This window comes from Vipera ursinii (assembly GCF_947247035.1).
Source record: "Vipera ursinii genome assembly, chromosome: 1".
Lineage (NCBI taxonomy): Eukaryota > Metazoa > Chordata > Lepidosauria > Squamata > Viperidae > Vipera > Vipera ursinii.
In genome coordinates, this window is record NC_139512.1 from 147006893 (window position 1) to 147033794 (window position 26902).

The following is a 26902-nucleotide window of genomic DNA, read 5'->3' on the forward strand; positions in this document are numbered from 1 at the left end:
TTAGTGACTTCCTAGCAGAAAAAGATGGGTTATAAATATAGCATTAAGAAATGACTATGTGCATACATAACAAGGGAGACATTTGCTCAGACTGAAAGAATACAATGTATTTTCATTTCCTACAAATGTTGTTAGGAGTTGTTGTCAAACACTGTAAAAACTTCAAGGTCACTAAGTAACTCTAACTGACAAAAATTGTGTTAAAGGAGCCCAGCGTGTACAGCTCTGAACATTCTGTCTTCTGAAGTGACAGGGAAAAAAAAACCCATGGAGAATGGTCTTGGAAGAAAAAAGAGTGGATCCAACCAAGCGTGTCTATAATAAGACCACACCAGAGATAATACTATATAGTGGAGATATGAGTGGTGAAACGTTATTTCTCCATCCACATCGCATCTATGGGTAGCTGTTCAGTGATACTGAGTTCGCAGTTCTTCTGAGGACTGAGAATCAAGAATTTGCCATCTTTTGTTCTGGGTGAGATAACACTTCCTCAGACAGAACCAGCATGCAGTTTCAGTACTTATCTTAAAGAATAGACAGCAGGCTTTGCCCAGATTCATCTAATGCAGACATTTCAAACACAAGGCCCGGGGGCCAGATCCGGCCCACGAAGTGGTTTCATGTGGCCCGCGAAACCATCCTGGAAACAGTGAGGGAATGGCCCCCACTGCCTTGGCCCTGTCCCAGAGACCTTCCTTCTACCAGAGACCCTCAGATCTGTCCCACTCCTGCCCAGGCCCCCATAGGCACCCTTGATGCGAATGATGTATAGCTGGCTATGCCCACCCAGTAGGCCATACGCACTCTAGCCACGTCTACCCAGTAGGCCACGCCCACCCTGGCCACACCCACCCGGCCCCCTGAGGGCAACCGCAGTGCTGATGCGGCCCTCAATGAAATTGAGTTTGACACCCCTGATCTAATGTGTGAATTGCTCTTTCCTGGACCCCTTCCCCATAGTCCCACATACCTGAATCATCTCATATTTAGATTATTGCATTGTGTTTTCCAAAAGTACACATTGTTCCAACTCTTTGAAGACCTAACTTTTTCAAAGCAGTGAGGTAGACAAACCCATCTATGTGAATGTTAGATGGCTAAATAGATCAAGTTCTTGGAGCCATGGGGTGGCCCATATGTAACACCACTCCTCTGCAAGGTGTACTGGCTGCCAGTTTGCTTCCCAGTGCAATTCAAGATGTTGGTTATCACCTTTAATCACCAAGTTATTTAAGGGACCATCTCATCCCACTAGGATTGGCCCACCTCACCTGTGCCAGCAAAGGGGGCATGCTGCAGGTCCCATCAGACCAGACTGGCAGGTTCCATGAGGAGGGCCTTCTCTGCTGTTCCGCCTGCCTTCTGGAACATCTTAACCCCTGGAGTAAGGTTAGCTCCAACCCTCCTGATCTTCCGTAAGAGCTTAAAGACCTGGCTCTCCCAGCTGGCTTGGAGTTCCAACGGAAAGGCTTCACGTTGGAGGTGGTTGATAGATTAATACTAGATTAATTCAGCAGGGCATTTCAGTGAAACTTCCTTTTCCAAGTCCTTCTCTTGGCTTGTTAGTTGTATATATGCTTTTGATAAGTCATGAAATTTGTTCCATATCTGTTATTTCTTTAATAACATATTTTAGACAAAGTCTATCCATACAAGCAGACACCATTATTGACATTGTTCATCTTGTAGCTACTAATTTCTCACTCCATTCTTCAAAAGTCTTCTTCAGCATTTTCCTTGTTATAAAATTTTGCATTTTATAATCTTGTATTTCTTTCCTCTTCCTAAAATATTTAGTCCCTTCTAGAGTCCAGTTTATAAATCATGAAATTGACTATCTCTATTAAATCTTCCAGAAATAAAATCTTTCAGATTATTTCACACAAGAAGCTGTCTGTTCTTGGGCCCAGAATTTTCAGGAGCCCATAGTGATGGATATCTGGGAAAAGATATGGGTCAGAAATGTGAAATTTACACAGGAACAAAATTTAAGAGAGAATTTTTACAAGATGTTTTATAGATGGCATTTAGATCCAAAAAAATTAGCATGTATATATCCAAATTATCAGCCTAAATGTTGGAGGTGTGGTTGTGATGATGCAACCTATTATCATATATGGTGGACTTGTAAAAAAGTTAAAGCTTTTTGGATTAAAATTTGGTGGAATATGCAGAAGATATTTAAGAAAAAGATAAGGTTTTCTCCACAGTTATTTCTGTTGGGTATTATTACAGATTGTACTGTTATAGATATTAAATTGATGTTAAATTTAATTACGGCAGCAAGACTCTTGGTAGCACAATATTGGAAGAAGGAGGAACTGCCTACTATAGAAGAGTAGACTTTAAAAGTTTCAAACCTGGCGGAAATGGCAAAGATTTCAGCATATTTGAAAGAACACTCACAACAGAGATATATTTTGGAATAGAGAAGATGGATCGATTATATTCAGAATAAATATGGGACTAGAAGGTTTCATTTACTATATGAATAAGTATTAGTATTATATGATGTATTATTTTAGTTATTATTATTTAGTTATTTAGTTATGTTAAGAGGAGTTAAAGTGCGATAGAATCTAAAGTGTCTTTTTTTAGTTGGTTAGCATATTTTAGCTTAAGTTGGTTAAAGAATGTCGATTGGTGGCCCCCAGGGGGAGAGCGTTCTCTGTGGGTGCGCCAGACCTATGGAACCGCTTGCCGGTTGAGCTCCGGACGGCCCCCGACCTTCGCTCCTTCCGGCGCGATCTAAAAACATATCTATTTGAGCAGTCTGACCTGGTCTGATGGGTTAGGGTTGGGGTTTTAATATATTTTAACTACTGTTTTACTGTTTTAACTTGGGGCACTTATTTAATTCGTTTTTAACTTTTATATTCTGTTTGTATTTATTGCCCTGTACACCGCCCTGAGTCCTTCGGGAGAAGGACGGTATAAAAATGTAATAAATAATAAATAATAAATAAATAAATAAATAAATAAATAAATAAATAAATAAATAAATAAATAAAGTTTATACCCTGTATTCAGCTCTGGGAAGTCAGGGGGGGAGGGGAAGGGGGGGAAGTGGGGGGAGGGGAGGGAGGGAGTTTATGTTTTTAAAAATGTATTTTAAAACTTTTCAATAAAAAAGAAGCTGTCTGTTCTTCATAATTTATAAAAAATCTTCGTAAATCTCATTTAGCTTTTTGCTGTTTATTTCAAGTTCTTTATATTCTTAAACTTATAATTATTTTCTCTTTTGTTTAGAGATGAATATATACTCATCCAGTAACACTTTCAAACTTGTCATTCTGAAGGTCTCTAATAATTTTAAAATGATTAATAGGTAATTTCTGAAAGTGATTAGAAAGTTAGGTTTGCAAATTCAGTATCCTTTAAATCAGGAGTCCCCAACCCCCAGAACGTGGACCAGTACTGGGCCGCAGCATGCCAGCAACCAGGCCGCATAAACAAGTAAAGCCCCATCCGCGAGTTGCAGGCAGCACACAAAACCATGTACCCTACGGTCCATGGAAAAACCTCTCTCCACAGAACTGGTCCCTGGTGCCCAAAAGGTTGGGGACCTCTGCTTTAAATGGCTCTGCTGTGGTTGTGAGCAAGATGACTGATTCCAACATCTTCCAGTATTCAAAACCATATAAAATTGCTGTCCTGCAGTCATGGAAAGGAACAGCCAACTGGAGTTGACTGGGAACAGCCAACTGGAACATATGTAGGCAGTCTCATGTCCTCTCTTTATCTGTAGAGGCTCCAAAAGACAGGTCTACTCATTGGTTCCTGGCTATTTGCTGCAGTCATCGGCCCCACCTTTGCAGACTTGTCATCAGTTTGTCAGAACTCCCCCAGAAGTTAATTTTAGCATAGCTTGAGTAGAAATCATTTGTTCACATATATCTTTTTCTGGCTTTGCAGTGAATATGAGATATATTGTAGACAAATGGGCCTGTGGCTCTCATATGAATTTTATGTGCCAGGAAATAAAGGAGTTCTTGCTGCTTCTGAAGTTTGTTTTGAAAAACATGAAAACACAGCATTCTTTCTCCTAATATCTTTCAGAAATGCTGAGTAAGGGAAGATAACTTAGAGTGATTGCAGTTGTCATTTCATAAAATGGAGTTGTGAATTGCTAGCATCAATCATTAAAAGACCAGTTCACTGTGGCTTGTCGCTTCAAATAAAAGCACCAGTTTTGAAGCCCAAAGAGGAGGTGATAAACCTTCATGTTTGGGAGAAGTGTCACAATGCAAACTCCTCCCCTTAAGTACCCATGTGTGACATTGTGATATGAGTGTGAAAGGGTAGGGTTTGGGTGGTAGATTACAACATATTTATCATGAGTTGGATGTCATTGTGGTTAGGAATGGGCACCTGTCAAAAAAGGTAATTAATAATGATGAATAAAAGCTGATTTAACTGTTTGAATAGGTTAACTCTCCTAAATGTGGCAGCAAACACACAAGAAATAAAGCATATACAATCTTTAAACAAAACAGCAGTGAAAACAAAGTAACATAAAGACTATGTTGTGGTCTTTATATTGAAGTGTAATTAAATATCAAATGGGGTACCATAAGGTTCAGTTGAACATTTTCATTATTGACATAGATGAAAAGAATGTATGTGTTATTTATAGATAACACAAAACTGGATGGATAACTAATATTCTGGAAGGCAGCAGCAAAATTTAAAATAAGTTTCAATAGAGAAAAATGGAAAATTCTTCATTTAAGAAAATTAATAAAATATATATGGTATAAGGTAGGGGATGCCTGGCTTAGCAATAATAGTTATGAAAAGGTCCTTGCAAATGTACATGTTGAATTACACGTACAATTACATGTTGAATATGAATCAGTATTGTGGTGTGGATCCTAAAAGATTAGTGCAGTTTAGGTTTCATCACCGGCTCGCCACAGGGCTGTGTGCTTAACCCGTACCTGTACTCTTTATACACATATGACTGTGTATCATCTGACCCATCCACTGCGATAATTAAGTTTGCAGATGATACAACTGTGGTGGGTCTCATTACAGGTGGGGATGAGACAGCATACAGGGCGGAGGTACAAAAACTATTCATATGGTGTAGTAACAACAACTTGCACCTGAACATCAGCAAAATGAAAGAGATGGTGCTAGACTTCCAGAGAAAAAAGGAGGAACCTGCCCCACTTTACATCGGGGAGGACTGTGTGGAGAGAGTTTCCTCCTTTAAATTTCTGGGAGTCTACCTCTGTGAAGATCTGACCTGGAAAGTTAATACAACCCAGGTGGCTAGAAAGGCCCCACAGAGGCTTCACTTTCTCAGGGTCTTGCAGAAAAACAGGGTAGAACAATGGTTAATGACCCTCTTTTACCAGTCTACTATAGAGAGCGTCCTCTCGTATGGTATTGTGGTTTGGTATGCTGGTCTGACAGCCGCAGATAGGAAAGTATTACAGAGCATGGTGAGTACAGCACAAGACATTGTGGGCTGTCCCCTGACACCAGTGGATGACATCGCCAGGGCTCGTTGCCTTGGAAGAGTGAGGAAAATTCTCAGGGATGACTCACACCCTGGACGGTATCTCTTTACTCTCCTACCATCGGGTAGGAGATATAGGAGTATAGCCAGCTGCACCAACAGGCTGAAAAACAGCTTTTATCCGTGGGCTGTTAGGCTTTTGAATGAGAAATAACTTTTGTGAACTTTTGTGAATTTTATGCAGAATTGACTTGGGAGGCCGGTGTGTGGTGTAGTTGGTTCACATGGTGTAGTAAGATGGAGGGTTTGTTGTCACTGTGTGTTGGAGGGTGGGAGCACAAAGGGAGGCTCAGCTAATCTCAATGTACACATAGTTGTACTTTGACAATAAAGGTTCATTTCATTTAAGAAAAATTCAGACCAATTGGATCAAGTGAGAGAAGAATTGCAAGGATAATCAGAGACCTGAAAAATAGGTCTGAATGTATACAATATTTGGAATCAAAGCAGACAACAGTGCTTTAGATAAGGGGTCTTCAAACTTGGCCTTTTTATGACCAGTGGACTTCAACTCCCAGAATTCCTGAGCCAGCTCAGCTGGCTCAGGAATTCTAGAAGTTGAAGTCCACAAGTCATAAAAGGGCCAAGTTTGAAGACCTCTGCTTTAGATCCATGATAGGCATCTACTATGTATCTGTTAGTAGCTCTTTTTATCTTTTTCTGACCTTACTGTATATGGTAGCCCCCATGGGCTCATAAAAACATGTATTTGAGTCAAGGAGTTGACAAGAGTGCAATGACTTATGGTCACAATCCTGTTGTTGCCTTTGTTTTTATCCCCATGGAATAATCGTCTTGTTACATAAAAATAATTTTGATGAAGGATAAATGTCCTAACAGTATTAAAAAATTGGAGAATGCAGTGAATTAGCTACACGGGTAGTGGGATTCCCTTTGATTGAATTTGTTGAAGTGAAAGTTCAAGAGCTATGTCACTGGACTGTTTCAGTTTGGATCTCTGCATGGATCAGAGCCTGGACTTGACAGCTTATTGGCCCTCTCACACTGATTCTATCAGAACCATATTTGAAACTTTTATTACTGAGTAAGTAATACTCATGCAAGTTATCAGTCTAACAACAAGTTCTTTTATTTAGGAAAAGTGTATGATTCAACACTTAAAAGATAAATTACTGGATATCTTGCTTCAAATTTCAGATTTATTTTGGGAGATTCAGTTAAATTAACAACAGTATCAACAAGGAATGTAGAATTGCTTCTGCCCCCATGTGGGGCGATTGACATTGGTGATGTTTAGTTATGTTACTTCATGCAGGAAGTAATTCTGCCATATCTGCAAGTAAGCAAGTTTTCCTGTATTGTTATTCCCATAAAACAAAGGGCATGGAGAAATTTGGCTGCCATTTCTTCAACAAGCATGTGACACAGAGTCAGAAAGTATGAAGAAAAGGTAACAATTTAATCTTAAGATTTTCCATATAAGGCAAAGAAATGCAAGGAAAGAAAATGATCTTTTGAGTTTTTAGGCCAATGGATAACCTAGATCCTAGGTACTGATAATCCATTCAGACTTTGCCTATGGCCCATAGCTTCCTTGCTGCTGCTAACTTTTGGAAGAAAATGCAAGTTAAACTTTCTAGGTTTTAAGTTGAGATAAAATCTGGATGAGAGAAAAATCAATTCATATGAACAATAAACTAATTTTTAATTGAAGCAGTCAATTTTTCTATATTGACCACCCTCATTCTTCAGCTTTAAAATTTTGTGTACCAAGAGTAATCAGTCTTGTATAACAATCCATATATTCAAATAGCTCTCTACTAAACAGAAAGGAATTTCAATATCTTTAAATCTATATTTTCATGGCATTTGCAAGTCTATTTATACTGTAGAAAGTTGTGAATATGAAAAAAAACTATCAAAATGCCTTTTTCCCCCAAAATCTAACTGAAATAAAGATTTAGCAGCACTATACATAAAATACACATCTGTTAACTGAAAATTCATCCTGACTAATGTAGAAACTAGAATGAAAGATGTCAATATCCTTGATATACGTGAGAAATGATAGTCTGAAAGACAGAAATATTTTCCCCTGTTTTGCAGTCCAGCATTTCCTTAAAGTCTTTTAGGCAAGCCTAGTATTAAACTGCAAGTACAAATTCCAAGTACAGAAGTTACACAATTCTTATCCTTGATTAAATGTTATCTCACTTCATGGTTCCTCTAAGTGGTTGGTGCTATTTGGACTTTGTAAGTGTGGTGTTTAGAAAATGGAATTCACTTTTATATTAACATCCACTTAAGTCTTAAATTATATATGACTGTGATAATACTGAGAATGATAAGCACTGATCTACATCAGCATATCATGTGAAATAAGTACAAAAACCTTTTTTTATTCACTCATTTATTTTAATTTGATTTGTGATATAGACTTTTGGTGTATCAAGGTACATTTGAACAAAACAATTGTCTCCCCCATGTAGTCTTCTACCCAAGCATTTATTTTTTACATTTCTTTGTAGTGACTGGAAGTAAAGCTCGTCCCAGCTTCTGCCAACCTAGCAGTTCGAAAGCATGTAAAAATGCAAGTAGAAAAATAGGGACCACGACGGTGGGAAGGTAACAGCGTTCCGTGCGCCTTTGGCGTCTAGTCATGCTGGCCACATGACCACGGAGTCGTCCTCGGACAAACGCTGGCTCTTCGGCTTTGAAATGGAGATGAGCACCGGCCCCTAGAGTCGGAAACGACTAGCATGCATGTGCGGGGGAACCTTTGCCTTTGCCTTTGATATAGCTATTTCAAATTTATTTGTTCTCATCAGTCAGCCACACCCTTCTGAGATTCGAACCTGGGTTGATTGCACATTAGGCAGTTGTTTTAACCTCTAGGCCACAGGCTCTTTCTCACTTTGTCAGCTGCATCGGGGAGGGAAGAGGCAGGGGAGATATGTCTTGAGTATTTTGAACACCTTGCCGGCCCAAATACGGGCCAAATCTTTTTGCCTGTATCAGCTCAAACTCAGGCCGTCCACAGGCGGTAGTCGCAACTGCGACAATCATTATTTGCATAGGTTTTTTGGATTGCTAACAAAGAATTAAAGGGAGACTGATTTATTTCAAACTTATTTGTTCTCATCAGTCAGATTTGGCCCGTATTTGGGCCGGCAAGGTGTTCAAAATATTCAAGACATGTGTATATATGTATATATGTATGTATGTATATGTTTATACATATGTCTGTTTGTGTGTGTGTGTGTGTTTGTATGTGTGTGTATTACATATGTATGTATATGTATACATGTACATATGTATGTATATGTATACATGTATATATATATATATTACATTTAAAGTGTATGTAATCATGTCATAATCATATATACATGTAGATACATATTCATACAATTTCTTTGTATGGTTGGTCGCACAGTCAGCCAGATGTTTAGACTGGATTTGGCATTTTTCTCCACCTTCCCAAGGACTTGGGATAGGCAGGTATTGTTGTTCGATGGTAAAGTTTCATTGCAGGATGTAAACTGTTTCCAATAAACTTGCCTTTGCAATTGACTGATGGTAATTTTGTTGATGGTGTTCAAGTGACACTCCAGATGTTTGGGGATTGTATCCAAGGCACTTAATCACTGACACCTGTTATTTCTAGGCACTTGATTATCCAGTTATGGGATAGGGTGCCAAATGCCTTCTTGCAATCAATCCAAGCTATATTCAAGTTGCTCTTCCTTCTCTTGCAGTTTTCCAGGATCATCTTCTCAATTAGGAACTCTTCCCCCCCACCCACTGCTTGGGCAGTTTCCTTTCTGCTTAGATGGAAAGAGCTTGTTTTCAACCACTTGCTGTGGGACTGCATTAGCTACCATACCAGTTAGCCATTTGACAGTTGTTGGTAAACAGGTGATTGTTCCGTAGTTGCCTGGTACTGCCCCCTTTTGCTGGATCTTTCATTCTGAGTTAGATTTTACCACATGTTAACCAATCTTCAATTTCGCCTCCTTAAAGTAAGTTGTAAGTGGATGTAGACCAGTCAGAAGTTTCAGCCTTACCCTTTTGTCCACCATTTCTGCTGTTAATAAAGCTTCTTCCATTTCAAGTTTTTTAAATTATTATTCTTGTCCACATTCTTTATCCATCCTTGTTGTATTTCTTTGGGTTGTACATAGCTACACTCAGAACTGCACTGTTTCTTTTTTGTCAGGTGTTGACTGCTTTGCTGAATTCTTTCTATTGATGGATTATTAGAAAGGTTTCTATTGAAATCGGAGACTCTGTCTATAGCAGGAGTGTCAAACTGCCAACCCATGGGCCAGATGTGTCACGTGGAAGCCACACCTACCCCAGCTCCGGCAAAAAGTCACGATACATTGCGTCATGTGATGCAGTGAGTTTGACACCCCTAGTCTAGAGTGTGCAATTCAAACTTAGTATCTATTGACCTTCTTCATTATAGCTTTTTTTGCTGCTTTATTATTCCCAGTGCTTCCTTAATCTTCCTTATTTCTAGGTGATATTTCTTGACCAGGTATAGTTTGGGCTTCTTGTTCTTTAGCTTTTTTTTCTTTCATCTGCTCCAGCTTGCTTCATCTGATCTTAGCTTGCCGATCTTATTTCTCAGCCCAGTCTTCCATTTTAGTGATGGACTGTTTGGCTTGTATAATAATAATAATAATAATAATAATAATAATAATAATAATAATAATAATAATAATAATAATAATAATAATAATAAAAAGTTGGAAGGGACCTTGGAGGTCATCTAGTCCAACCCCCTGCTCAGGCAGGAAAACTTATACCATTTCAGGCAAATGGCTGTCCAGTCTCTTCTTAAAAACCTCCAGTGTTGGAGCATTCACCACCTCTGGAGGCAGGTTGTTCCACTGGTTAATTGTCTTCCTCATTGTTAATTTGGCATCCCAGGTTTTCAGTACAACTGCAGCCATGCTGTACATTAGTTGCTTACTATTATTATCTGTCTTGTAAATTTTTACATGAATCAAGGAAATCAAGTATGGATTCTATTTAAAAAGCATAAGTAAAATAATATTTATATTACACATTGTATATCTTTGTGCTTTGCATTACTAATTTCATTATCTCCAACAATATAAAATATTCATATAATATGCCAAATAGGTTTTTCATTAAAAATACATTTGTTTTAAAAGGGGCAATGTTCATGTAAAGGGATTTCGGACCTGAATATTAAGCATTATTACAGCTACTCTGATCCATTCTACAAGGATCAAAAGAACAATCATAAAATTCAAACTAAAATCATATATACCTTCAGGGAAATATAGCATGTTCAAAAAAAAAAAGAAGCACTTTAAAATGATGATATGGACCCACCAAATTAGTATACACTAATCTTCAGTGTAGAAAAAGCTACCTTGAAGTAGGTTCTTAACTCAGTCTTCATGAGGCTTTCTGGAACTTAGGAGGTAAAAATGTGGCATTTATTTATTATCTAAGGTGAATGCTTTATCTGGTCTTCTAACCTAACTGAAACTGAAGCAATTAATATTTTGCATTTCAACTTTGAGTACAATCATAGATCTGTTCTGAAGCCAGCATAACAATTGGTAAATATATAGATGGGGAATGCATCTTAATGTATAAAATTACTTTCTAACAATGCAACAAATAGAAAAAGAATTTTTAGAATACTAAAAACTTACGTAAAATGATGATCTAGAAATTAAAATTGCCTATTAGCATTTCAAATGAACTTTTATTCATTATTAACCAAGTGCTACCTGTGTTTGAAGGCAGTTGTGGCTGGTGTGTGCTATATATAGCTGTATTACTGCAGTGCCTCTATGGGGGTAAAGTATTAAAGGGATGCCCTGTGATTTCCCATGTAGTCAGGATGATTTATCACATCAGCTTATAGCAGCATCTTTTCGGTGACTTGGTTTTGTTTTTTATTGTCTTGATTCTTTTGATTTTCTCTTGATTGTTCTTTCAACCATGTCAATTCAAATCAATTCAATTTCAATTTATTGTGGTTAAAAACCAGTACAGATAAGAAAATAAAATGTAACACATAATTAAAATGCCTTTATCAAACAACCTAACTAATATCTATAAATGAGATCCAGGATACAGCCTATATTAAATTATAAAGTAGACCTATATTAAGTATATCTAAAATTGCAACAAAGTATCTAAAGCAATTTGTGTCAACAAAATAATAATATCTAAATTTTAAATGAATTATGTTTAAAAAAATGCATTGCTGGATATTGGCAATCAAGGTTCAATGGCTTTTCTGTGCTGCTGCCCCAAATCTAGTTACATGTGCTATAACAAGGGGCATATAATCTATGAGTAGCATCTGGTCATAGGCCGAATCTGGGTGACCAGGATATGTGCTAATCAGAGATAGTATGAATGTGATTCGGGTGTCTCTGTAAAAGGAGCAATGAAGAAGAACATGTCCTATGGTTTCTACTTCTCCTGAATCATAGGCTCAGAGCCTTTCAGTTAATAGAACTTTTTTGTTATTTATTGTACTATCCAATATAGCAGAAGGAAGAGCAAAGCATCAGGCAAGACCTCCCAACTATATTAAATTCAGATTTAATCTTAAGTTTCCAAAGCAAAATTTAATAACCCCACCAATTGTTTAAAGTAACAAATTACACAGATGTGTTGACTACACATCAGAGGGTAGTGAGCACAGCACAAGACATTGTGGGCTGTTCCCTGACACCACTGGATGACATCGCCAGGGCTCGTTGCCTTGGAAGAGTGAGGAAGATTCTCAGGGATGACTCACACCCTGGATGGTATCTCTTTACTCTTCTACCATCCGGTAGGAGATATAGGAATATAGCCAGCCGTACCAACAGGCTGAAAAATAGCTTTTATCCGTGGGCTGTTAGGCTTTTAAATGGGACATAATCTTATGCAGAATTGACTTGGGAGGCCGGTGTGTGGTGTAGTTGGTTCACATAGTGTGGTGGGATGGAGGGTTTGTTGTCACTGTGTGTTGGGGGGAGAGAGCACAGGGGGAGGCTCAGCTAATCTCAATGTACACGTGTTGTACTTTGACAATAAAGGTTTATTTATTTATTTATCTGGACAGAAATAAATTATTGGAGAGTGTAGAAAAGATACATCTTTCTCCCTTGATGCATATTGAACTCCAGTTCAAGCAACTGAATTTCTTTTCAATTTCAAAAGATCTATCATCACATTATCTATCAGTTCAAGAAAACTATAAGTTTATAGCCTTGATTTCTAGTTAATCTATTAGGCAACTTTCCTGGTTTACAGAATGAAAAGCAGTACCTTGGTTTATTAGCTGCATTTTTTTAGTTGGCATAATATTCATACATTCATTTATTTATTTTTAATCATTTTAATCCAGCAATCATAAGTCTAATGTTTAGATTATACAGTTATTTAAAATGAAAAATGATAAAAAATATAAGCAATAAACAGAAAAAAAGACAATAAAAATGCTTGGAATCTCTTAAACCAAGTGCTATTAAGTGTACCTTATTCTTCTACATCTATTGGAAAAAGGTGAAAAAGCTAGGTGCACGTTTGTAATAAAAAATCACAATAAAAGAATAAAATACCCACTTAGGCTGATTATCAGCACTCTGACAACTGACAAGTGCTATAAATTTAAGATGTTTCCTATGTGCTATAATATTTTCTTACTGTTTCAGATAGTTCAAATTTTATATTGTCTCTTCTGTTTCCAAAATGCCCGCCTTACTTCTTTTGTCCCCTTGTTAAATATCACAGTAAACACTTATCTTTTATTGGGAGTTAATCTTTAGAGGAGATAATTGAAAGTAGAATAATGTTAATATAAAATACATGTGAATGTTACACAGTTCAAAATATACTGCTCAAAAAAATAAAGGGAACACAAAATAAGACATCCTACTATTAAATACAGTACATTGTGTTGTTTAAGTGTTCCGTTTATTTTTTGAGCAGTATATTTTGTATGCACTTTTCAATTATAGAATTATGGTTCTATATGGTTCTATGGTTCCTGCATAGTCAGCCAGATGTTCAGACTGGGTTTGGTATTTTTGTCCACCTTTCCTGGAAGATGTGGATTTTTTATTGTGTTGCAGATATCGTTGCAGAATGTAAGTGTTCTGAGTAAATTAAATTATATTATTCTTATATTCTTAATCTTCAATTCAATTCATGGTCTGGGACTGTAAAAACTTAACAATTGAAGTCCTAACCAAGAGCCTAAAAGCTGTTAAGGTAATATCTGAGTATATAGACAGTTCCAAATAGGGTGTTATTTTGCAAAGTCAGGATATTCAAGTCTAACATGTTCAAAATTTCCATGTATCTAGGCAGCCCTTTGGGTATTACTCCCAAGGGCTCCTATTATTATTGGTACAACCATTGATTAGTTCCTCCACAATCGCTCAACTTCAGTTTGCAAATCGTGATTTTTTTTCTTATTTTTTTCTGTTTCTCTTCAATTCATGCATCACCTGGAATTGCAATATCAACGAACCAGACTTCCCCGCCCCCAGTAGTGATGTCAGGGATGTTGTGAGCCAGATGCCTGTCTGTCTGGATCCGAAAGTCCCACAGGATTTTGATTTGCTCATTTTCAAGAACTTTGTCAATTTGGTGTTCCCAGTAATTTTTGCTGCATTCAAACCCAAACTTCTGGCAAAGCTTCCAATGTGCAATTTGGGATTGTTGTTGTTGTTGTTATTGGTGGTGGTGGTGGTGATAGTGGGTGCATATGGATATTCTTAGAAGAAAACATGTTTTCTATATGTGTTGGCTTTTCATAGGGTCATACAGAATTGCTACGCTATGCTGTGAAGAGTACCAATGAAAATTAAGCTAAACCTTTATGAAATAATACAAATAGATGTTTGTTTATGCATGAGGTTTTCAGTAAAAAGTGGGCATCCTGGATGCAATTGAAATGTAAGATGAGATGTTATTATATAAACTCTGTTAAATCTTAATAGCACCATTACGTTAATAATGGCAAGAAAAAAATGGCTGGCCTATAACTTTTTAATAACTCAATTCTTTCTCCCTGTTAAAAACAATCCACAAATATTTTCTTAATAATTCAAAAGAAGATAAAACAACATTAATCATCTGGTTTAGTTCCTGAATAAAGAAAGTTGATACTTAAACACTATGACATAGTGGATTAGAGGAAGTATGTCATTATACTATACAAGAGTCCTTACAAATGATGAACAATTTAGTATATTGCTTTCATAATTACCGTGTTATTAGCTTTTCAACTGTGGCTTTTTATAAAAGAAAATAACTGCCCCAAAAAAAAGAAATGCAACTGAAGCTCTGTTTACGCAATACCTTCATATGTGAATCTCAGCACATGAAAAATGATGAGCTGTTCCTTCTCTCACTAAGTCATTCAGGTGATACAACTGAAGAGCTGATTTTCATAGGTACAACTTGATTGTATAGAGAGGATATAATTTTCACAGATTGCTGCTGAAATAATGCGTTATAGCCTATGCGTCTAAATGTTTGTTGTACCCTGATTAGAGGAGAAAGGGTGACATAGGATAGATAATTTACGCTGGTTCCAGGTCACCCAGCTGGGACTAGAATTCAGTCTCCCAGTTTGTAGCCTGTTAACTTAACAACCCCTTCATGGATTACTGCCTTGTTGTGGCAAAGGGGCTTGCATAATTTAATGAAGCTATGAGCTATGCCGTGCAGGGCCACCCAAGATGGACAGGTCATAGCAGAGAGTTCTGACAAAATGTGCTCCACTGGAGAAGGAAATGGCAACCCACTCCAGTATCTTTGCCATGAAAACCCCATGGACAGTACCAAAAGGAAAAAAAAGATATGATGCTGGAAGATGAGCCCCTCAGGTTGGAAGGCATCCAATATGCTACTGGGGAAGAGCAGAGGGCTAGTACTAGTAGCGCCAGAAAGAATGAAACAACTGGGCCAAAGCTGAAAGGATGCTCAGCTGTGGATGTATCTGGTGGTGAAAGGAAAGTCCGATGCTGTAAAGATTTTTTCTCCATAGGAACCTGGAATGTAGCATCCATGAATCAAGGCAAGCTGGACGGGATCAAACAAGAGATGACAAGACTGAACATCGACATATTAGGAATCAGTGAACTAAAATGGACAGGAATGGATGAATTTAATTCAGACAACCATCAGGTATATTACTGCGGGCAACAATCCCTCAGAAGAAGGGATAGTCAATAAAAGAGTAGGAAAAGCAATACTGGGATACAATCCCCAAAATGACAGAATGATCTCAGTTCAAATCCAAGGCAAACCATTCAATATCACAGTAGTCCAAGTCTATGCCCCAACCACCGGTGCTGAAGAGGATGAAATTGACTGGTTCTATGAAGCCCTACAGCACCTTATAGAACTAACACCAAAAAATGATGTCCTTATCATCATGGGGGATTGGAATGCTAAAGCAGGAAGCCAAAAGATAACTGGAATAACAGGCAAGTTTGGCCTTGGAGTACAAAATGAAGCAGGGCACAAGCTGATAGAATTTTGTCAAGAGAATACGATGGTCATAGCAAACACTGTTTTCCAACAACCCAAGAGACGGCTCTACACATGGACATCACCAGACGGTCAACACAGAAATCAGATTGACTATATGCTCTGCAGCCAAAGATGGAGAAGCTCTATACAGTCAGTAAAACCAAGACCAGGAGCTGACTGTGGCTCAGACCATGAGCTTCTCATTGCAAAATTTAGGCTTAAACTGAAGAAAGTAGGGAAAAGCACTAGGCCACTCAGGTATGAACTAAATCATATCCCTGTTGAATATACAGTAGAGGTGACAAATAGATTTAAGGAATTAGATCTGATAGACAGGGTGCCTGGAGAACTATGGATGGAGGTTCGCAACATTGTACAAGAAGTAGCAACTAAAACCATCCCAAAGAAAAAGAAATGCAAGAAAGCAAAATGGTTGTCTGAGGAAGCTTTGCAAATAGCTGATGATAGGAGGGAAGTGAAAGGCAAGGGAGAAAAAGAAAGATACACCCAGTTGAATGCAGAATTCCAGAGAATAGCTAGAAGAGATGCCTTCTTAAATGAACAGTGCAAAGAAATAGAAGAAAACAATGGAATAGGGAGGACTAGAGATCTCTTCAAGAAAATTGGAGAAATGAAGGGAACGTTTCATGCAAAAATGGGCATGATAAAGGACCAAAATGGCAGGGACCTAACAGAGCCAGAAGAGCTTAAGAAGAGGTGACAAAACTACACAGAAGAACTATACAAGAAGGAGCTTAACATCCCTGATAACCATGATGAGGTGGTCACTCTCCTCAAGCCAGACATACTAGAATGAAGTGAAATGTGCCTTAGGAAAGCTGAGCAACAACAAAGCTAGTGGAGGTGACAGTATTCCAGCTGAGCTATTCAAAATCTTAAAAGACATGCAGTAAAAGTGCTACACTCAATTTGCCAGCAAATTTGGAAAACTCAACAGTGGCCACAGGATTGGAAAAGATCAGTTTACATTCCAATTCCATTCCAAAGACAGTGCAAAAGAATGTTCAAACTATCGCACCATTGCACTCATTTCACATGCTAGTAAAGTTGTGCTTAAAATCCTACAAGCTAGACTCCAGCATTATGTGGATTGAGAACTACCAGAAGTACAGGCAGGATTTCGAAGAGGCAGAGGAACTAGAGAGCAAATTGCCAACATATGCTGGATCATGGAGAAAGCTAGGGAGTTCCAGAAAAACATCTACTTCTGCTTCATTGACTATGCTAAAGCCTTTGATTGTGTGGATCATAACAAACTGTGGCAAGTCCTTAAAGAGATGGGCATACCAGACCATCTTATTTGTCTCTTGAGAAACCTATATGCGGGCCAAGAAGCAACAGTGAGAACTGGACACGGAACCACTGATTGGTACAAAATTGGGAAAGGACTCCGGCAAGGCTGCATACTGTCACCCTGCCTGTTTAACTTATATGCAGAGCACATCATGAGAAAGGCAGGGCTAGATGAATCAAAAGTTGGAATTAAGATTGCCGAGAGAAATATAAACAACCAAAGATATGCATATGATACCACTCTAATGGCAGAAAGTGAAGAGGAACTAAAGAGCCTCCTGTTACTAGTGAAGAAGGAGAGTGCAAAAGTTGGGTTGAAACTAAACATTAAGAAAACCAAGATCATGGCTTCCGGCCCTCTCAATTCCTGGCAAATAGATGGGGAAGAAATGGAGGTAGTGACAGATTTTATTTTCCTGGGCTCCAAATGGGGACTGCAGCCAAGAAATCAAAAGACGTTTACTCCTGGGGAAGAAAGCTATGGCAAATCTAGACAGCACACTAAAAACCAAAGACATCACCCTGTCAACAAAAGTGTGTATAGTCAAGGCTATGGTCTTTCCAGTTGCAATGTATGGCTGTGAAAATTGGACCACAAGAAAGGCTGAGCGCCAAAGAATTGAGGCCTTTGAACTATGGTGCTGGAGAAGACTCCTGCGAGTCCCTTGGCCTGCAAGGCAATCAAATCGGTCAGTCCTAGAGGAGATCAACCCTGACTGCTCTTTAGAAGGCCAGATCCTGAAGTTGAAACTCAAATACTTTGGCCACCTAATGAGAAGGAAGGACTCACTGGAGAAGAGCCTAATGCTGGGAAAGGTTGAGGGCAAATGAGGAAGGGGATGACAGAGAATGAGATGGCTGGATTGAGTCACAGAAGCAGTAGGTGTGAGCTTAAATGGACTCCAGAAGATGGTAGAGGACAGGAAGGCCTGGAGGAACATTGTCCATGGGTTCGCAATGGGTCGGACACGACTTGGCATCTAACAACAACAACCTTAACAACTACAGGTAGTCATTTAGTGTCCAAAACTGGGACTGGCAACTCTGATGTTAAGCAAAGCAATCACTAAGTGGGAAATCATGGAGTCATTCATGACTATACTTATTTTCTTTCCACTTTCCCATCCTTTGAAATGCAAACCCTGGCACTGGGATAAATAATAAAAAGGGAATTAATGTTTGTATTTACATTCACTTGAGAGGAAGGGATTACAAGAGAATAAGCAGGCATGTAATGGGATTTACACATAAAAAAAGGTGCTAGCACCCCAAGCCTATTCAGGGATGGAAGTTGTGAGCACATTATGCAAACAGTCCAGCATATTCCCTATTGGGTTCTTGTAATCCCTTTCTCTCCAATCTGTCCACTCTGTAAGGAGGGAGGAAAAAACAGGTCAGGCACAGGACAACATATCCTGATTGTAATGTCAGTGATATGACTGAACGATGTTGCAAAGGTCATAAATGCAGGAGTTGGTCATAAAGAAATTTTTGCAGTCGTTGGAGGTAAAAGATGAAAAATATAAATTATAAGCATTTGCAGATGATTTGGTTTTTATACTGGAAGATCCACTGGAAACAAGCTCTAAACCTCTGGAGAAAATAGAAAAAAAATGGAGAAGTGGCAGGGTTGACAATAAACAGAGAAAAGAGTAAAGTGCTAACAAAGAATCTAACAGGAAAAAAAAATCAATAAAGTGGAAAAACTTCCAACTTTCAATGTTGGGGAGAATAGCAACAGTGAAAATGAATACCTTACCAAAAATACTGTTTTTATTTCAAATGATTCCTGTAAGGCTGGGAAAAGTCTTTTTTGATGAACTGAATACAATAATATTGAAATTTATCTGGCAAGGAAAAAAAGCTAGAATTAAAGTGAAAATGCTACAAGAAGCAAAAGACAGTGGAGGATTTGGACTGCCGGACTGGAGGTTATACTATCAAGCAACTATTTTAACATGGCTTAAAGAATGGATAATGCTTAGAGACAGAAGACTATTGTACCTAGAGGGGCATGATCTACAAATCAGTTGGCATGCCTTTCTATGGTATGGGAAGAATAAAATACATAGATACTTTCAAAACCATTTTAGAAGGAATGCACTTATTTCAGAATGGGGAAAAAATAAAAGAAAAAAATTTATATTAAGATACCTGAATGGCTTTCAACAATGGAAGCTTTTGCTTACCAAAATTTAATTAACTACGATAAAATTGTGACTTATAAATATATTTTGGACAATGAAGGAAAAATGAAAGACAGGCAAGATTTACAAGAACAAGGTATTGATCTAGCATGGTGGCCATATCTGCAAATTCAAACGAGATATGAAAAAGATGTTAAAATAATGGGATTTTTTAAAGAACAGACAGAATTTGATCAGATACTGCTAAAAACAGATGAAAAATTGATTAAGAAACTATAGATTTCTGTTAAACTTAAAGATGGAGGAAGAACAATTAAAAGAAAATGATAGCATGGGCAAAGAATTTTGGATATAATATAGAATTAGAAGATTGGCAAAAGTTATGGGAAAGAAATAGTAAATTAATTAAAGCAGTGGCATATAAATAAAGCTTATATAAAATGTTTTACAGATAGCATATGACACCAGTGAGATTAGCAAAAATGTTTAAAAATACTTCAAACAACTGTTGGAAATGCAAACAAAGACAAGGTACTTATTATTATATCTGGTGGACATGCCCTAAAGCAAAAGGATTTTGGGTCAAAATACATTTAGGGTTGGAGAAAATGACTAAAAAATAAATAGACTTTAAACCAGAATTATTTTTGTTAATAATAATAGAGCTAATTATGAGAAAGATTGCAGATATCTAATACTACACATATTTATGGCAGCCAGAATTGTATTTGCCCAACATTGGAAAAATGAAAACTTACCAACTGAAGAAGTACTAATTAAGAAAATTCTAGAAATGGATAGATTGATTTAAAGGTTAAAGAGAAAGAAGACTCAGTGTATTTTAGAACATGGGATAATTCTATCAATGGCTAGAAAAACGAGTCAGAGAGAAAGGAACGTGATATGTAATTTTAAATATATATTAGCAAGAAGAAGGCTATTGAGTAATTAATTAACATATTGTTTATGATAATTAACTATATCTATTATTGTTAGTTAAATACATGTACCCAGACATTATGCTGTTTGTTAAATATTGGGAATGTTATTTGGAAAAACCCCAACCCTAATCCAAATCCCAACTCAACTCTGACCCCACTTTATCCCAACCCTATAAAAACATACATACATACATACATACATACATACATACATACATACATACATATATATTGACCCCACCTTATCCCAACCCTATAAAAACATACATACATACATACACACACACACACACACACACACAAACACACACACACACACACACACACACATATATATTACAGTCATAACTTTGAACTGTCAGTGAACAAGGCAGTTGGTAAATGAGGCTCCTGTAAGTGTTAACAAATGTATTTAATAATATACAATAATAATAACAGCCAATATTATAAGATTTTGTTAAAATATACAGAATTTTTAAAAGCAGCATTATTTTGACTGAAAGATGGACAGATAGTTGTGACTGCTAAAAATCAGCACAATACATTGGATATTTGCAAATATTTCCAATGATTTACTTCTTAGATGTCATTATATGTACCTAATATTCTTAGATATTTAAATAATTCAAAGACATATCTCAGCAAGATTCACATGAATAAGCTGAGACAGCTGCACTGTTCAGTCTATTGTCCAGGAATAGATAATATGAAGGGTTCTTTAATCTAAGACAACATTCTGCCCTTAATGCTGGCCTCAAATAAACTGCATGCATGCTAGTTATACACAAAAATATGTCTCTGAAGGAAATAATTGTTAAGGTATATTTTAAAAGACTGCCAAGTTAATTCAACACAGCCAGCCACACAAATAAAAGCTGACATTTGTTAGCTGAGTTGATGGCAGTAAACCAATGCTTATATTTATGTTTCCATATCCTGCTATCTAAGGAAAAACAAATAATAGAAATATGCCATTAATTTTGTCCCTTTTTTAATATGGCACAGTTGAGGATGATCAAATGATAACATTATTAGAATTACAATGACATTACTCTTAGCCTTCCGAAAGACAAAACTGTCCTTACCAGTAAAGGAGAATATTTGTAGCTCAGGGTTGAAATGAGGCTTCCTTGGTGCTCTCTGAGCTTGCCTGTTTTTCGCATATGTTTCATTACTCAAACTAGGTAACATCATCAGTGCTATTGATCCCTCAAAACTGTCTTCTTCTTCAAATGTTAGGGCCAGGATGTTAGAGGAGTCTGATATACATACATATGTTTGTTTTTATGGAATTGTTGCATAATACCTTAATTATTTCTTTCTTCTACTGGATTATTTTAATTGGTTGTAGGTGTATACATATACTATATATCCATTGCTTTGTATGGATTGTTTGCATTCCAGAGTTAGGTATTTAAGGTGGATAGCTACATAAATTTTCTAAATAAACTATTTAGAACATAACATAATGTATATTGATTTTTTTTTACTATGCTGAATTGTTGTTAGTTGCGAAGTCGTGTCCGACCCATCGCGACCCTATGGACAATGTTCCTCCAGGCCTTCCTGTCCTCTACCATCTTCTGGAGTCCATTTAAGCTCACGCCTACTGCTTCAGTGACTCCATCCAGCCACCTCATTCTCTGTCGTCCCCTTCTTCTATTGCCCTCAATCTTTCCCAGCATTAGGCTCTTCTCCAGTGAGTCCTTCCTTCTCATTAGGTGGCCAAAGTATTTGAGTTTTAACTTCAGCATCTGGCCTTCTAAAGAGCAGTCAGGGTTGATCTCCTCTAGGACTGACCGGTTTGATCGCCTTGCAGTCCAAGGAACTCGCAGGAGTCTTCTCCAGCACCATAGTTCAAAGGCTTCAATTCTTTGGCGCTCAGCCTTTCTTATGGTCCAGCTTTCACTGCCATACATTGCAACTGGGAAGACCATAGCCTTGACTATACGCACTTTTGTTGACAGGGTGATGTCTCTGCTTTTTAGTGTGCTGTCTAGATTTGCCATGGCTTTCCTCCCAAGGAGCAAGCGTCTTTTAATTTCTTGGCTACAGTCCCCATCTGCAGTGATCTTGGAGCCCAGGAAAATAAAATCTGTTACTACCTCCATTTCTTCCCCATCTATTTTCCAGGAATTGAGAGGGCTGGATGCCATGAACTTGGTTTTCTTAATGTTTAGTTTCAACCCAACTTTTGCACTCTCCTTCTTCACTCGCAACAAGAGGCTCTTTAGTTCCTCTTCACTTTCTGCCATTAGAGTGGTATCATCTGCATATCTTAGGTTGTTGATGTTTCTTCCGGCAATCTTAATTCCAACTTTTGATTCATCTAGCCCTGCCTTTCTCATGATGTGCTCTGCATATAAGTTAAATAGGCAAGGCGACAGTATACAGCCTTGCCAGACTCCTTTCCCAATTTTGAACCAATCAGTGGTTCCGTGTCCAGTTCTCACTGTTGCTTCTTGGCCCGCATATAGGTTTCTCAAGAGACAAATAAGATGGTCTGGTATGCCCATCTCTTTAAGGACTTGCCACAGTTTGTTATGATCCACACAATCAAAGGCTTTAGCATAGTCAATGAACTATGCTGAATATATCCCAAGAAAAATAAATTTGGGGGAAGCAAACCGGAAAGAGAGGAGACAATGGAAGAAGCAACTAGGCCAGAGGTAGGCAACCTTGACTCTTTTAGGAGTCGTGGACTTCAACTCCCAGAATTCCTGAGCCAGCCATGCTCAGCCATATCCACGAGTCATAAAAGAGCCAAGGTTGCCTACCCCTGAACTAGAAAGAGAAGGAAAAGAAAGAGAAGCCTTCTTTAGACCTTAGAAAAGATTAAATTTGTTAGCCCCTGCCTGATAACAGCTAATCTTCAGACTAACCGTCAGAAGCATCCAGCTTTGCATCAACTCAGTCAGAAACCGTTTGTACTTTATCGACGTGTAACATAACCCTTCTTCCCAAATTCACAGATGGGAGGAAATATTAGTTTTCTGACTGGATAGTTATTAGTAACTTAAAAATAATTAGAGTTTAATTTAAAAAAAAACCCTTAAGCCTTTTTATTTGTATGTTTTCAGTATAGGAATTGACAACTGTGCTAAAGAAGTTTAGAAAAGTTGACTTCCTAATTAAGAGCCTCAAAACAGAAAATAAGACATTAATATCATGTTAGGTGGACCTTGCATTCTTAAAGGATAGATTACGAAGAAAATAGATCCTATGTAATCATATGTGTCCATGCAAGAAAGCCAACAAAATGCAAATATTGCTCCAAAAATTCTACAAGAAATGCCATTATAAATGGTCGGCTTGTGATTGCAACACTACTCTTCTCTCGTGTTCCAAACACAGTGAGAAAATATATTAGCATAAAGAGCAGTATATTTCTTAGCTATGACAATATGCTCCAGGTCTGAGGATGGCATTTAATTGTTGCCTAAAGCATTGTAAAATAAATGTCATTTTTTAATTAGACGTAACAAAGTAGAACCATATTAAATGGTTTACTAGAATTTTGCTTAAATAGCTCTCTCATTCTAGCCATGCAAATATTTCCTCTCAAGCTTTTTAATTGGCTAGCAGATCATTTAATATTTCCTATCACTATTTCCTACTCAAAAGTGAGATTACTACACACACACACACACACACACACACACACACATATATATATATATATATATATATATATATATATATATATATATATATATATATATATATATAATATATACAGTGTGTGTGTGTATGTATATGTATATGTATATGTATATATATGTGTGTATATATGTGTGTGTGCAGAAGATCGGCAGTTTGGCAGGTCGAATCCTAAGTGCCGCGTAGCAGAGTGAGCGCCTGTTACTCATCCCAGCTTCTGCCAACCTAGCAGTTTGAAAGCTCGTAAAAAATGCAAGTAGAAAAATAGGGACCACTCCGGTGGGAAGGTAACAGCATTCTGTGCGCCTTTGGCGTCTAGTCAGGCCGGCCACATGACCACGGAGACGTCCTCGGACAAATGCTGGCTCTTCGGCTTTGAAACGGAGATGAGCACCGGCCCCTAGAGTTGGAAACGACTAGCACGCATGTGCGGGGGAACTTTTACCTTTTGTGTGTGTGTGTGTGTGTGTGTGTGTGTGTGTGTGTTCTGTTTTATATATATATATATATATATATATATAAAACAAAAGTTAGTTTTTTGATTAAGAAAAGGCATAGAGCTACCATGTTTTAGGTAGGTAATGTAGATCTCTTGAGATGAAAAGAAACAATGAATAAGCCTCTGTGATAATTTTAAATTAAGATTTTTGCATATTCATCACCTACTCTTTAAAAGTATCTTGCATTTATCGTGGCTCATTTTCTCACAAATTGATGTCAAAGGGAAATTTATGGTCCCCTAAGCAAAGTTTGTTAAGAACCAATTATTCTTTCAATGAACTTGGAAGTCTGATTATCTTTACCAGCATGATGCCCTTTTCATTCTTCAATCTGTACTAAGAAAGACTTGAAATGTATGTTTCCCTTTATTTTTATGGTTTATCTTGGCATGTGATTAATATGCTGAATAAACAGCTCTAAATAAAATTAATCTTAAATCTCTTAATTTGTTGATTGCTATTATTTTCTTTCACTGACATCATTCATAATGTGAATGCAAAAGTATAAACACAGCAACAATGAGGATATCAGCATCACATTGTACAATTATATCACATTGAGTTATGACACATTTTGAAACATATAAGTAATGGTTATCTTTATGGATTATATTCATTAGTATGCAAGGAAATATTCTTGCAACTTTCCTTTGTATTCCCCACCACCACTTTCCCAGATATACACAGCCCTTGATGTGATATTTAGGGTCCCCTAATCTATAACAAATTAGTGGAAATATAGAGATAGAGAAGGAAGAATGTTTCACTGATGAATGCAATTTCATAGTAGATACTGGATATAATGCCGCATCTGTGCAGACTATTATATAAAAATATATAAAGTTTTGTAGCCCTTGGCTACAGTAACTCTAAGGCCAATTTAGACTCTACTCTGAACTGTTTGTTTGGCACTTTCCAAAAAGGCTGTTCAGCTAGCTCATACTATCAGGAAATCCTGCCCAATTGTGAGTGACATTGGCAATTAAGTATGTCTTTACTTTAGTGTGACTCTTCTTCACTCTAATAAAAATAAAGCAAGAGAACTGTAGAAGAAGAAGTAGATTGATAAAAATATAGGCTCTCTGATTTGTAACTTGTGATGTATTGAAACAAACAATGTTTATTAGGTAGAAGTTAGCTATTTATTGGGTGTATGTTAGATGATACAATCTTTGGTGTAATAAAATAAAGAAATTTTGGGTTCTGAATACTACTTGGGATGTCAAAGGTTAAACTTGGATACTACAATTAACATCAAAATTAAATAAAATCTAATAACAGGATATAGATATACTTCATTGAAATTGGACTGACAAAATCTTTTTTAATTGACCATGCTATTCTTATAAATCTGTTCTTTTAAATATCTTGTATTGAATGTTGAGGGAAACAGAGAAGGATGCTATGATAATGTAACCTGAACTATGTATTGAAAACTCTGTTATTCAATTGATGACTACTCAGGTACCATGATGCTTTCTAGATATATAGGTTGTAAATTGAAAAACTAATAAAATTGTTTTTAAAAAATAAAGCAGAGAGCAATAAAATGAAAAATGTTGTCAAGTTGAGATTGAGATTAAAATTTATATTTTTTTGTTTCAGGTTTCATTTTTTTATTGAAATTGGGAGAATAGTTATGGTATTCTTTTTAAATCTTAGCATAGAATCATACAACAAGCAAAATATTGAACTGGCCCAGTTCTTCCTTGCTTGGCAGTAGTCAGTGACAATGTACGGCTGATACATAAGAAAACAGGGAAAAAGTAAGAAACTTTAAAGTTCAAACAGAAGAGAGGAAATTGAGGCAGGGAGAAACTTTGAAGGAATTTTAAAACGTAGAAGATCAAAATGATGATTTCAGTCTTATGAGGAATGCAAGCAGGATACTTTGTTTTATTTATTTTATTTTATTTCACTGTACATTTATATATTCCAACTTAATCAGACAGCATGGGGGGGATAAGAATTAAAAGCAACAGTGACAATACAATGCAATATTCTGTTTGTTTGTTTACGTATAGCCCACCTTTATTATTTTCATAAATAAAGAGAGCAATTATAACAGTTGCCCACATACTAACATACCTCTCAAGCCTCAAATGCTCATTCAAGTAATATTGTTTTTACCAAAATGGAAAAACACAAGAGTAGATACTGGCTAATCTATGTAGGCAGCCTGTTCCATAAAATAGGGGCTTCTACTGATTAGTCCTGCTCCTCAGCCCATACTTGCATTTATGGAGTGATTACACCCTCAGCAACCCTTTCAAGCAGATTCCACTGGGAGAAGATGGTCCCAAAGGTTCCCTG

At 37.1% G+C, this 26902-nt stretch overlaps 1 protein-coding gene across 1 annotated transcript in view; it reads left to right on the plus strand.

The window, feature by feature from the left end:
- Positions 1-26902, plus strand: part of KCNJ3 (potassium inwardly rectifying channel subfamily J member 3) — a gene marked incomplete at both ends in the record, with an annotated part of 147926 nt that overhangs the window by 114626 nt on the left and 6398 nt on the right. The gene's annotated exons all lie outside the window — the stretch shown is intronic.